The sequence below is a fragment of the Thermobia domestica genome, chromosome 2 (genome assembly GCF_964235325.1).
Source record: "Thermobia domestica chromosome 2, izTheDome1.hap1.1, whole genome shotgun sequence".
NCBI classification, from domain to species: Eukaryota; Metazoa; Arthropoda; class Insecta; order Zygentoma; family Lepismatidae; genus Thermobia; species Thermobia domestica.
Window position 1 is genome coordinate 59,236,585 of NC_137455.1, and position 14,451 is coordinate 59,251,035.

Sequence of the window (14,451 nt, forward strand, 5' to 3'; positions counted from 1 at the left end):
ATTTCTGCGAAATCCATCTTAATATTGTCTTCCCATGTGCGCCTAGGTTACAATGATATTGTTTATCTATGCGATAAATTACTTCCATTTTCGTATCTTGATTTTGGGCAACGGTGCGTAAAAGTACACAATCTATTGAGTAGAAGAAAAAGAAATAATATTTTGTTGGTTCTAAATATAAAGAAATAAGATTTAATCGTAGTAGCTAAAAATCTATGTTGGTAATTGAAAGAAATAAGTTGTATAGGATGTCAGCAAATGCTGAGCTGATTCGTCAATGAGCTCCCATAATATTGATTTAAAGAATTTATTTTAGGACCGAAATAATTAACAAATTGACCGCATTTTTGAATAAGTCTTCTTCGACGATAATTTATAGAATTAAAATATAATTGATTATTAAATAAAATAAGATTATTGTTGGTATAAAACGAAATTAATATGTATGTATTTTTAATTTTTATATATATATATATATATATATATATATATATATATATATATATATATATATATATATATATATATATACACGAGAGCTAATAGAAAAGTAATGTAACCATATATGTAAAATTATGTAACGGTGAAGGATTCTTTCTTAAATTGTAACCAATTCAAGAAGTTATCGTCGGGAGCCATATATACCAACGATATTGTATATCTATATGATAAATTACTTCCAGTTCCGCATCTTGATCTTAGGCAGCGGTGCGTAAAATTACACAATCTGTTGAGTAGAAGAAAAAGAACAAAAGGAAATAATATTTTGTTGATTCTAAATGTAAAGAAATAAGATTTAATCGTAGTAGCTAAAAATTTATGTTGGTTTTAAATGTATAAACTGTACTCCTAGTTACCGTAACAGCAAATAGTTTATTAAAAGATTGCTATGACGACCGAAAAAGAAAATTATTATTAATGGAGTTGTGAAAAGAATAATAAAAGGTAATAAAGATATAAGTGACGTGTCTGATTCAAAGTAATTTGATCGTGTTGACATATTTTAAAATCTACGCGAACTGTGGGCTAAATGTAACGTAAAAATTCTAAGCATATTAAAATATAATCCTTACAAGGTCATTCTCATGGTCGTTTTCCGAGTGTTGTTCCAGTTAAGACTTTGGAAGCACTCCTACTTTCTTTCATTCTCGTTATATGACCTGCCCACTTGAGTCTCCTAGACTTGACTCAAGTGGGCAGGTCATGTAGAAAAATTAATCTTATCACACAACTTGTGTCACAGAAACTGGACACTCAACAAGCTAAGGAAAATTTGATAAGGAAAAGGAAAAAATCTTTTGTCAGTTGAGGGAAATTTTCTTAAGGAAACCTATGAACACTGTTTAATATTTGTCTCAGTCTCGTTGAAAAGTTTTAATACCTCGTATATGTATTATTTTATATTTTATTTTTTGTGATTTTAGGGAAAGAAAAATGAAAAATAAATTTGTTTGTAAAAGAACACTTGGAACATTCTTTAAGGTATGATATTTACTCTTTAAAACTTTACAAAGTTTCTCAAAAGAGCAGCAGTACAAAAACTGTTGTGCAAGGTCAGAAGTCATTAACGAAACAACAGATGTCTTTTCAACTTTAACCAATATGGAATTTGTAAGTTCGAAAGAATGGAAAACTTTGAAAACAAGAAGTAAAAAGAAAAAACTACAAAAAAATCAATACAATCAATCTTAATTTTTCCATATATCTTCTATCATTTTGGAACTATACATTATTAATATTAAGAAAACAATCCAAATAACGGCACATCATACGTAATTGAAAAACATTATTACGATATCATTTAATATATGTTCAATACTACGCCCACGCTCTAGTTCATATTTACACTACGTGATAACCTTACGTAACAAAATATGCGTATTTGTTATGTTGTAATCTTCATTAATAAACTTTAACTAACATTTAAATTAAATTTGATGTTCTGTTTAATTATAGCTAAATTAATTAGAATAGTTAGTTGCATTTGGGTATTGAATATCTTTTACACAAATGCATTATAGTTGCTCTAGTTATTACATGGTAATCAATTTGTATACAACAATTAATTTGTTTAAGGCAGCCATGCTAATTATACCACTATCATGTTTTGAAAATCGATAGAAAATAAAGAAATTGACTAATATTTATTCTAGAAACCAAGTTATCTTGATTTTGTTTTAACTAACTCCGGTCTCCTCTTACATTTTTGGGCATGTAGGATGAGAAATTAGGAGGTATTACACCAGAGTAGGTAGAGAGATTGGAAACGCTTTATTAAACATCGCTATCTTAACATTCAGATTCACCACAAGTTGCTGGAATTGGAGCGTTTCTGTTACTAAAGGTAGATATTCAAAATATGATCAACAACACATTTCTATTTAGTTCTGATTTCTTTCTTTTCCTAACTTAAATCTTAATGCAATAACTATTTTTTATTTTATTTTCAGAAAAGTATAGAGCCATTTTATGTCGATATGTAGATGTTGAAACATGGATCTCCGGGTGGATGATGATGGATTATATTCGACCAGAGTTGATGACGATGGGAAGCGAGTCAATGAATTATAGGTAAAATTTTCATTCATTTATATCGTCTCTGGATTGAATGAAGAACCACTCACACTGAAACAGAATCAATGAAGTTAATAGGACAAATAGTGTCATTTTTGAAGAGCATATCACGTTTTATCTTCTAGCACGTGAAGAAATGTAGACCCTTGGTAGTTAAAATACACTAGTAGCGATAATCCCTTTTGTTGTATTGTCTAGAGAGTCCCAATGAGAGTGTGCAGAACGTTAACCCTTGGAATGAGACAATGGAGGGCGATGCTAACAAAGAGCTAGCCAACTCTGTCCTAGTGACCCAGAAATACTAATAGAGGTGGTAACCATTCTGTCTATATATATATATATATATATATATATATATATATATATATATATATATATATATATATATATATATATATATATATATATATATATATATACGTTTATTGAGATGTAACAAAATTATTTTTGTGTTTCTCTCTAGCACGTAAAAACCTAATCTACTGTCAGTAATCCTTCCCTTATCATAAAGGTTTCCTCGAAATTTTACTTTCTAAATTTGTCTTGAGGGATAGTTCCTCCAGACATTATTACAAAGTTGCTGATTTGCTGCATATGCTGAGTTCGTTAGCTTCACTCACAGATGGCTCCCTTCGTTTCCATAATCTCTATCTATTATTCTCAACAACAAAAGGGAGTTAGCCAATGCTAATTCCTTGGAAACCCTCCCTCAGGGACAGAACATCGTGTTCTTTGAAGACGTTTATGTCTTGAGCGATAACAGTAAGTATTAGCAAAGATGAATATTATCTTAAGTTACAGAGGGAACTTGTTGAGATGTCCTCCGAGGTGCTTCTGTTCTTCTCCGAGGATCAAGGAAACTGTTGTTAAAGATAATGAACATAGCAGGACGGTTTCAACAATGTATTTTTTGAGAATTTCTCAAAAGGAACATTTACATAACAAGACAAATGGCTTCTCAGAATTTCATCCAAAGAGATGATGTAATTTAATTTTCGCATCTCATAATACAACGCATAGAACGTGATTCTCGTTCAGTGGTATATGAACCTTCATAATATTCTCAAGTCATGCTAGAAAAGGTTATACAATTCAGATAAAAATGAAACGAAATCTTTGAGTTTTACGTCTGACGGTAATGCTGATTAGGCTAAAGGAGACAATGATGATGAGAAATGAATGAAATGATGGACTGAAGAAAGTGGGAAGAAATGGGAGAACCCCTAGGAAGCCTACGCACACAGTGTTTGTCTATCACAAAGTTCACTTGACGCGAGCTGGGATCAAACCAGTGACCCCATGCACCAGAGGTGAACGCTGTACCACTGAGCCTTCAATTCAGGTGAATACGAGTCAGTGCGAGTTGAAATTGTCGTTTCTCATATTTATAAAACAGCTACATAAAATTTTCTTTTTTCTTTTTCAGATGATGCGGTTTCGTCCTTTTCCCTTTGTTTTTACCAGTTTAGTGAGATACTGATTTTATATTAAGAACATTAAGCCTTTTATGTAGCCAACTATGAATCTTCTGGTATCGTGTGCTTGGTCTGGAGATAGATTACTTACCATTGCAAGCAAATTTGAAGTTACTTAATCAATAACAAAGAAATAATTACAGTTTCATAGAGGTACAATATGTATAATAGCTCTCCTCGCTGATCTAGTTATTAACTTGTGCATCTTTGATGTATATGTTCCCTGGTTTGATTATCATAGGAAAAACATTCGTTTTCCGTCTTTAACTGTATGTTTATGTCGTCAATGTAGAAAAGGAACGTTAAATTTCAAGAAACAATTAGATAAAAATACGGGAGATGTTGTTTGATTCCCGATTCCCACCGCGGCTCCGATCAAAACCTCTATACGTTATGGCATTGAATCAAATAAACATTGGTTATGTTTATGAACAATCTGGTCCCAAGTTAGTTGTATGAGACTCAGCACTGTCTACTAGATCACCATGACGTGCGAAGTGCTGGCTATATATGTTTCAAGTCAGTTGGCTCTATAGGTAAAAAAAAAATCAGTGATACCTGCTGCTCCTCGACAAAAGCTTCAACATATATGGGACTTGGTATTATCATGCTAAAATATGACTTCTGGAATATTATGAAAGAAAACGTTCGACCTCGTCATCTAGAACTTCCTTGATGTAGCAAATGCGAAGGTGTAGCTCAAAAAATTGCAGTCAAGATCGGATATTGTACTCACTGATTACCAAGACATGCCGTTTGGCTACCAAGAATGTTGAATAACGTATTGACAAGTTGCTCGTACCACAATAATTCAAACAAGTCTGCAGTCATGACTACAGGACAGATTAACACTGTACTTGTTCGAAACCAAGATCGTCTTCCACTAAGCATACCAGCATACCAGTGTTCATGAATCCATTGTAGGATGAGACATATGTGGTTCCGGTCAATGAAAACTGATGTATATATTTCCATTAGTCTAATGTTCAGCAGATTCTGTCGAATGGTCGACGCACATAAATATATACTCTTTACCATACTCTATTGTCCAGCTAAAAGTGTAGGTCATGATATACGGCCCACTACGGCTATGAGAGTTTCTAGCCTCAAAGGGTCTTAACATTTATGCTGCTATAACTAGAAGAATTAAGAAGAAAGTAGATTGCTCATATATTCATATCTTTGAATATATAATTATGTTATAATTAAGAGTAAATAAATACGTTGCAAACACAACATATTTAAGCGTTGGGGAAGAAGAGACTTCCGCAGGTTTCGTTTTTCATTCAGGTTTTCACTTAAAAAAGAGAAAGTATCAGAGCACGTGTATGTCATAAGCAGTGGCGTATTTAGGTGGTGGCTATTATGCACAACTTCATTAAAATTTGTCGGCACCAAAAAAAATATATATATATATATATATATATATATATATATATATATATATATATATATATATATGTGCTAATTCACGTGTTGTGTATAGACCCCCCCCTAAAACAAAATCCTAAATACACCACTGATCATAAAGTATCTACACAGATCATCTGATCTTCAACAAACCCACATGGATATAGATCTTGCCTGTTTAACATGGATATAAAAATATTGTTCTGTGCAGACGTTTGATTCTCTATTTATTGGTCATGAAAGGGTACGGTACGAAGTGGTACAGAGGTGGTTGATCGACCATCTCCGAAAATTATAAAACTTTGAGTGTGACGAACCTTGTGTATGAGAAGATCAATAACACTACTCATGTTGTCGTATGTACAAATGTTCCTGAGTAGCGACCATCTTTGTTGTTGCATTTGGATGCGTTTACGAAAACCACAGTTGCTCAGGACGTACGAATCAGACGAACTCCAAATAAAAACGAATGTTTAGAGAAGAGACTAAAGTACACTGGGAACATATATTCTTGCTTCTAAATAAATATGCAGGGTTGCAAATCAATACTACACTTTTAAAAGGGCTGTAATTTGGAATGGCATAAAGTTGGGGGGGGGGAGGATCATAAGTTATGTGCTGATACTATTACATATAGAGAATCTATAGAAATATCCACACCTATAATACTACCGGTACTGTAGATTTATGGGGGGTCCGAAAAATGAAGTTTGTGAATTTGATGCCATGTTTGGTGCGAAATATCTCAGGAGAGCGAAGTGCTAAAAATTGCTGCTTAGGCTACAAATTAATTCTATGTGTGAATAAATTACTGCAAATAAAATCATGACTGATATTACATGGAGAAAAAAATAAGGACATACTAAAACTGCGAACAAAGCAGGTTCTGGTCGATGGTCATAGCCCGGAAAAATTTAAATGTTTTGATATGTTTCAAGCTAGATCTCAAAAACTACGCATGGTTCAGCAATTAGGTCCGCTTTTGTTTGTGTTAATTTATGCAAAAGCTTGCGAGTGGTGTTTGTTCCATCTTTCTAGCTCCATGATTATTGCCACGTCTATATGGTAAGGGGGTTAGCTCCCCTTTGTATCTACGACACCCATCGTCGAACTGGACGGCGTTGTTAAGGCAAAAATGTATCAGCAAAGTATCATTGAAATCCAACCAAAGTTACGGAAGTTTATGTGTTCACAAGGTTGCGTTACACCTACCTATCGTATCCTGCTGAAAATGGTGTATTTGTGGAAAATAATTAAAATGATTGTTGTTTCTCTTCTCTCCCATAGCATTACAGCCATAGCTTTTAGTAACTATAATTACAACAAGTTCTCGCAATTACACGATTTAAGCAGTGTTGGAAACTTCAGCAACGTTTATCATATCTCGGGATCTTTGAGATATAGAAGTGCTGTAAACCTCAAAATAATTTACGCATCCATTACAAACCACACAAGTAACTAGATATAATACTTATATCAACATTTTTATAAATAAATGCTTTCAAAAAATTAAAATTTCCAAGGTCTGGTAACTTCGTTTCTATTCATTCGAAAGAAGTCATACTATGACCATGGTATCCAACACTGAAGTACTTTCGATGTGCATTATCCTGTGCAACTCTGTTATTTTGTATTTGCTTTAGACGCTTCCGAACTTTGGATATTTGCGATATTATAACATCCTGAGTTTGCAACACTAAATAATAAAAGGAGTATTTTAAGTTTACTTTTGACTTTGATTTGAAATATGTAATAATCTGACGTAATGCCATTGTCACGCGCATGCTTTCTTCACGTTTTTAACATGTTCTCACTTTTTTCTCCATGTAATATCAGTCATGATTTTTTACAATAATTTATTCACATACAGAATATCTTTGTGGCGTAAGCAGCAATTTTTAGCACTTTGCCCTCCTGAGATATTACGCACCAAACAAGGCATCAAATCCACAAACTTCATCTTTTGGATCCCCATAAATCTACAATGCTAGTAGTATTATAGGTGTGGATATTTCTGCAGACTCTGTACATGTAATAGCATTCAGCACAAAACTTATGGACCTCCCACTTTATGCCATTCCAAAATACAGCGCCTTTAAAAGTGTAATTTTCTGTACTTTTTTTAGTGAATTCATATATTGGTTTGCAACCCTGCATATTTATTCAGAAGCAAAAATATATGTTTTCAGTGTACCTCTGTCTTTCCTCTAAACATTCATATTTGTTCTATTTGTCTGATTCGTACTTCCTGAGCAACTGTAGTTTCCGTAAACGCTTCTAAATGAAAAAAAAAAAAAAAAAATAGCAATCCACCGTCAGCAAAGATGGCGAGATTTCATGAACATTTGTACATATGACAACTTTAATGATATTATTGACCTTCTCATACACAAGGTTCATCACACTCCAACTTCTATATTTTTTGGAGATGGTCGAGCAACCATTTTCATCATCTTTGAATCACTTCAGACGCATTGACCCAATATGAGTTTTAGACTTCGTCGAATTTTGGAAAAGAATTTTACTATGTTATTTAGGAAAAGAATAGGAGAAAAAACATGAAAAAACTCTAAAACACTGTGTGTGTGTGTGTGTATTAATGACAAAGACTTGTTAAAATCAGTGAAGATTTTTTTCTTAATCGGTTTACTCATTGATAATATTATGCTTTTTATAAGAATGGATAAAAATGAAAATGAAATCTTTGAGATTTACGTCCCACGATTATGCCGGTTAGGGTAAAGGGGACGGTGATGATGAGTAATGAATGAAATGGTGGTATAAAGAAAGTGAGAGGAAACGGGAGAACCCCGAGGAAACCCACACACACGGTGTTTGTCCACTTGTCCACCACAAAGTTCACTTGGCGGGGGTTGGGATCGAACCCGGGACCCCAAGCACCAGAGGTGAACGCTCTACCATTAAGCCACCGTAGAAGATTGGAGAGTTAGTGGAGTTATCATCTATAAGTACTCGGGTATCTATGCAATATCTTCCACGAGCTAATTATGACTTTATATACGGCTTTAAGCTTGGAATTATAATGCAGAGTAACTTTAACATAAAAGGAGGAAGGTTGAGAGATGATACAAAGATGTAGATAACTTTTGGGAGTATATGGATAATAATAATAATAATGTTTAATGTTTAAATGTTTATTAGGGACAAACAGCTACAGCCACAAAGCGCCCCCAAGAAGGATTATACAAATATAGGGCGCTTACATTTAAATAACATAAAAATGAAACATGCAAAAAATAAAAAAAATACATGCAATGGGTATTACAAATAGAAATACAATGAAAAGCATAATGAGAAAACAAATAAGCAGAAATATCATCTTAAGTACATCTCAAACAAAGTACACCCAGTCATGAGACTAAAATAACATATTAATATGAGTATACAGTAGGAAAAAAAAGTATATAACATATTAAAAGGAACATACATATAGTCAAAGTTACAAATGAACATACATGAAAATCATAAAATAATTTAAGCATGATTTTCAAATCAATTGACACCTTAAATAAAGTACACTCATACAAAGACAGAAATAAAATTAAGATAAATTTACCAAAGAATACAAAATAAGCATATGGCATGTGAAACTCATAACCGAGATAATAATAATAATAAAAAGAAGTGTAGTATCCCAAAAAAAGCAAAGATAAAAGAAAAAAGATGATAGGAAAAGAGAAGGAAAGTTAAAAGAGAGAACAAGAAAACAACCTAAAAAAAATTTAAATTTTCAAATTTAAAAAGAAATTCAAATGGCACCTTACAAGTTAAAAAAAAATATTTGTCCTTTAGAATTTTAATTAATTGTAAACGAATTTTAATAAAATTACTTTGAAAGATATCTATAGCATTGTAGTACTTATTGGCTGTATCTATAGTTTTATAAATTGAACTCTTCAGGGTAGGAACATTCGAAACAAAGGGTACAAAATTTCTAACATTGCGATATGGAATTCTTATGGACCAGAGACCATCAATAGAAAAGACACCTTGAAGAATATTATGAAAAAAACTTAAATCAAAAATACACCGCCTATCAGTTAGAGGTAACAAATAAAGCTATTTAGATATGCAAGACAGACTCTTATCTTTGAAGTTTTTAAACTTCCATCGTAACCAAGCCAAAAAATTGTTTTGAACAGATTCTATAGCATTTACAAAATACTTAGTTTCACAATTCCAAATAACAGTGCAGTACTCCAGTAATAATAATAATAATAATAATAATAATAATAATAATAATAATAATAATAATAATAATAATAATAATAATAATAATAATAATAATAATAATATAAATAAGTGGTTTAGGATCAAAACTATCGATATTCTTGTTCTCTATTTCCATTGCCATGCCAATCGTATGTTTCTTGGTTTGTCCTTCTGGTTGCTTATGTCTATGCCATGTTCAAGCCATACCATGTTTACGTGCCATGTTTATGTGGTTATTGAGAATGGGACAGGCACTGGAAGTCCCTGGTTACTTCCAGGCTTGCGCCAAGAGGACTTTGTGATGGGCAAACACCGTGTGTATGGATTTTTCTAGAAATTCACCCATTCCCTTACGTCTTTCATTACATCATTTCATTCATGATCATTACAACCGTCTCCTTTAGCCTCCGTGCATAATCGTAGGACGTTAAATTATATATATATATATATATATATATATATATATATATATATATATATATATATATATATATTCATTTCGTTCGAAAATTGGAAAAGCGAACTATGGCATCACACATTACGTTGGCTGCTTTAGATAATACAAGACATGGATCTACATATGATCATGGGAATGGAAACACGTTAAAAATCGTTTTCACTATTAGTCAATCGTAAGAGACAAGTGTATAAGAAAGTAGAAGTTTTAACTACATAGTTACTGAAGACTAGAGTTATCCACGAGACAGACAACATGGAAAGAATTTTGTGGACAAAATACGATCCACAACACAGCTCTTGAAATAGGAACAGATACATTTTCCAAAATGAGAAAAAAAAATGATACCTTTCTGAGACGAGACAGCTTTAATTCGTGTTTCGTAAGCAACGAAAACTTGGAACCAAACTAGTGCGTATTAGAGACGAACTAAATACCAATATAGAATTCGTACCTGTAAATGGACATATTAATCATTTAGCGTAGAATGGTACACAGATGACCAAATGGTAATTTACTTTTTAAACATATATTTGAGAAAAAATGTTTCCAATATACACAGTGTAAATTGAATCTCTCAACAGAAAAAAGATTAATGTTGTATCACGTCCTCAAATGTTTTTTTTTCCTTCTTTTTACATGTCCATTACATGATAACTATATGTAGAACGTAGTGTTAACGTAAAAGGCTCACACCACCAATGTTAACAAATTTACATTTGCTATCACCTGTCATTTGGGGATACACAGGTTTAATTCATGTTTTGACTGCTTTCATCTACACACCATTTTATCCCCATTCTCAAATATATACATATGTATACAACCAACATGCAATCGAGATTAACGGTTACCATGTGGAATGTGGAATTTACATTGATTGTTCAACACCAGCTCTCTTCAGCTCTCAAAATTTAAGTTGATTGTTCTCTTATTCAACAACAGAGATATCAAATCTGCAATTAGACACGTTATATGTTAATCAGTGTTGGTGTTGAAACTAGGTGTTGTTCTAATTTACTAATCGCTTTGTATTTTTCATTTTAATTAGAAAAAATACTAACAGATTTAATCTACGTGTAATTTAGTTTTTGCTTGACGAGAACAAAAATTTCTTACAAAAATAACATTATATAATATTAAAATGTCGGTATAATACTGTAACAATGTAATTTCTAGTATAGGTCTAGTAAAATATTATATGGTGAAATATAACATGTAACATAGTTTATAATATTGAATAGTATATAGTGTTATTATGTCCGCATGGCACCGCAATGTGTACGCTCACTTTTGCGCCTTATCTCCCTTGTCAATAAATGAAATAGTTATATTTATGTATACCAAACACACTTATAATCGTTTAATTTTGGGGGATAACTGAAAATAATATGATATTTACTTTTAAAAGAGGACAGATTTAAAACAATCCTTAAAGTCACGTGTAGGACATATTTGTTCAAGAATTGACTTCTTATATATATATATATATATATATATATATATATATATATATATATATATATATATATATATATATATATATATAAACTTTTTCAAGAAAGCTTCTGTTTTCTCTAGAAGATAGTGTTGAAAAACAGTAATTTCTGGATATTGTTATATTGTTTAAATATGTTAATTATTTATTATGCTGTTTTCCGGTGATTTTTGAGCTGAATGCTTAGTCTTTTATATGAATAGCAGATTGGTTATATTGTAGATCTAGATTCTTGAGATCCTTGCATTGTTGGTTATTCTTTTTGTAAAATAAAGTTTTTTATTATTCGGTGTATTTCTGATTCGTACGAGTGTTTTGGTTCTTAACAAAATTGATTATACTGGAGGCTTTTTTGGTTAATTATTTGTTTGAAGTACTTTATGTTATATTACGAATACTATCTATCATAACTGTCTGTCGGTCTAAACATCAAATCACTTAAAGAACTTAAAGAACTACCAGTTAAGTTTTAGATGGTTCTCTTACGGTTTAGATGGAAACAGACCTAGAATTAAATCTGTAGTGGTGTTTATAACTTTCTATTTGTTTGGATTGTGTTTTTTCTCACACACATCGCTTGTTCTTGTTTCTTATTAGGAAATTACAAAATATTAACGGCATAGGTTTTACAGAGCGTATTTTACTTGTAAGCAGTTTTTTTTTTGGATCAAAAGATCCAATATATTTCAGGCAAAATTTTTACTTTTGGGCTTTCTATCTGTAAAACTAGATATAATGTAGACAAATACAAACTATCACTTAACAAAGTATGATGTACTGATTCCGTAAAAAAAAAAAAAAAAAAAAAAAAAAAATCGATCTTGGGGCCGATCAAAAATTTTGTGGCGTCTGATCCAGAAAGTAATTAATAGCCAAGATCGCAATCTTTTGATTCATTTTTGGATCAATCCTGAAATTCTTGTTATTATTTTAAGCTTTTGATTTGTAAGCAGTCTTCTTTTGCTTTAAAGTTTTTGTATATGAAAAAGAACCCGTTCGAAACTTTTTCATGTGCAAACGTGTATTTCACTGTGTATATACACTGTGTATATATATATATACCTGTATATATATATACAGGGTTGTAGGTAACTCCACCAAAAAACTTTGGGAGATGATTCCTTATATAAAATGAAAGAAAAAAAGTTCTAATAAACATGGGACGAAAAACGTCTCCTTTCAGAGTTATGAACCGCCGAAAATGTGAAAATTCACGTTTCGAAACGCTCTGCCTTAGAAACTACATGACTGATCCCAAGCGCTTTAAGGAATTACAAAGGAACCAGTATGCGAACTATCTAAATACCCATGATTTACCATCCTCCGTTATCGGCGAAACGAACGCGTTATTAGTACTTAAAGGAGTATCCCTATACCTCAATTTGCTTTTTACAGTTTTTACAGTTATACTAGTTCCTGTGTAATTCCTTAAACTGCTTGTTATAGGTTCTATAGTTTCTAAGGCAGGGCATTTCCAAACATAATTTTCCGAATATTCGGCGGTTCATAACTCTGAAATGAGACGTTTTTCCGATCTATGTTTATAAGAACTTTTTCTTTTATTTCATATAAGGAATCACCTCCCAAAGTTTGTTGGTGGAGTTACCTACCATCCTGTATATATATATATATATATATATATATATATATATATATATATATATATATATATATATATAACTAAATTGTTTTAAATTTAAACGAGAACTGATGGTACATATAACTATCATCCATCTAGATGAAGCCACGAAAGCATGTGAGATAATTCAATCAATAAGACCTTTGATATTTCAGCCATGTTTATTTTATTTGAGAGACGTTTCAAACACAACGATTTTGTTTATCTTTAGAGTTGTGCTAATAAAGGAACCTGTTATTCAATTATTGTGATATAATTTTAATTTTTGAATTATTATTGTTTAGTATTTCAATATTTAAAAATTTAATATAGTTATAAGTTACACTTCGCTTCAAATTTATATGAATCGTATTCTTAATATTATTATTGCTTGCGTTTCTTTTATGAAAATAAAATATTTCAAATTTCACTTAATTTCAAACCTTCCTCTCTATTCAATGTGTTAACGTGTATTTTTATTTATAATGCATCTCTTCGGAACCTTTATCATGTCTACGAGTGGACTTACAGATCTACAAAAAAAAAAAAAAAAAAAAAAACTATATATATACAATATGGCGCTAAGCTGATTGTACAAAAGCAGAGGGGTGATTCCTGAGAACAAAAGAAACAAAAAAAAGTTCTAATAAACATAGGGCGAAAAACGCGTCGTTTACGTATTATAGACTGCCGAAAGCGTAGGAAAAAAAGTTTCACAGTTAAATATTTCACAAACTACTGATCGTAGACATGATGCGGCATGATATTCTCAAAGTATTCTAAGCTGCTCTATCGTAATTGCAGTTTTCAGATTTGTGCAGTGGCAGCGCAAGGGATTCTCCAAAGGACAGTAGAGATTCACGGTTATTTTATGACGTAAATTTAGTGAAAAAGACCTTGTAAAGGGCGTCTCAAGGGAAATAATACTACATGGCAGGTCATGGCGGATGAGGTAATAATCACTATGCGTGGTTGCATATCTCCTTATAAAAATATTAGTAAAGACGTTGTACGTAGAAGAATTCAGAGGAAACTTCACGTCGATACAATGTAAAAATACGTGCAACACAAGCCGATAGATAACTGAAAATTAAAAAAAAAATCGATTGTTTATCTGCTCATATTAATGATACCACAACGCTATTGAGAACGTGTCTACTTTTACTACTACAGGAATTGAACAAAG